The sequence below is a fragment of the Phalaenopsis equestris genome, unplaced genomic scaffold (genome assembly GCF_001263595.1).
Source record: "Phalaenopsis equestris unplaced genomic scaffold, ASM126359v1 Scaffold000094, whole genome shotgun sequence".
Taxonomy (NCBI): Eukaryota; Viridiplantae; Streptophyta; class Magnoliopsida; order Asparagales; family Orchidaceae; genus Phalaenopsis; species Phalaenopsis equestris.
In genome coordinates this window covers 3,587,022-3,587,441 of record NW_018164536.1, presented here as the reverse complement: position 1 = coordinate 3,587,441, position 420 = coordinate 3,587,022, and positions in this window count along the sequence as shown.

The following is a 420-nucleotide window of genomic DNA, read 5'->3' as shown; positions in this document are numbered from 1 at the left end:
ACTATCAGATTCATGTTGACGATCAGTCGCCGATCTCATACTGATTAATCTTAAACTCCAACAATGCCACTAATGATTGCCTATTTTTCTATATTGACTAACAAGTTCTCTAGTTAGTATAAGAGAAATATAGTGTGAACAAAATCTTCCAAACAACTAGCCAATGACTATCCACATTCTAACTTTTTGACTCAATCAATTCGCCTATATAATTACTCCCATAATTAATTCAAAGAGGAATTCATGACCAATAATTAGAGGATAAAGTTCTATGAAGTATCTTGTTTAGACCGCATTTTTATACTCGTTATTTTCTTAATCATTACCAACTCTTTCAATGCAATGCCTCAATAAAATAACTACAACGGTGGCCATGATGGTGTTCCTTCATAACATAATATAAATATATATATATATATA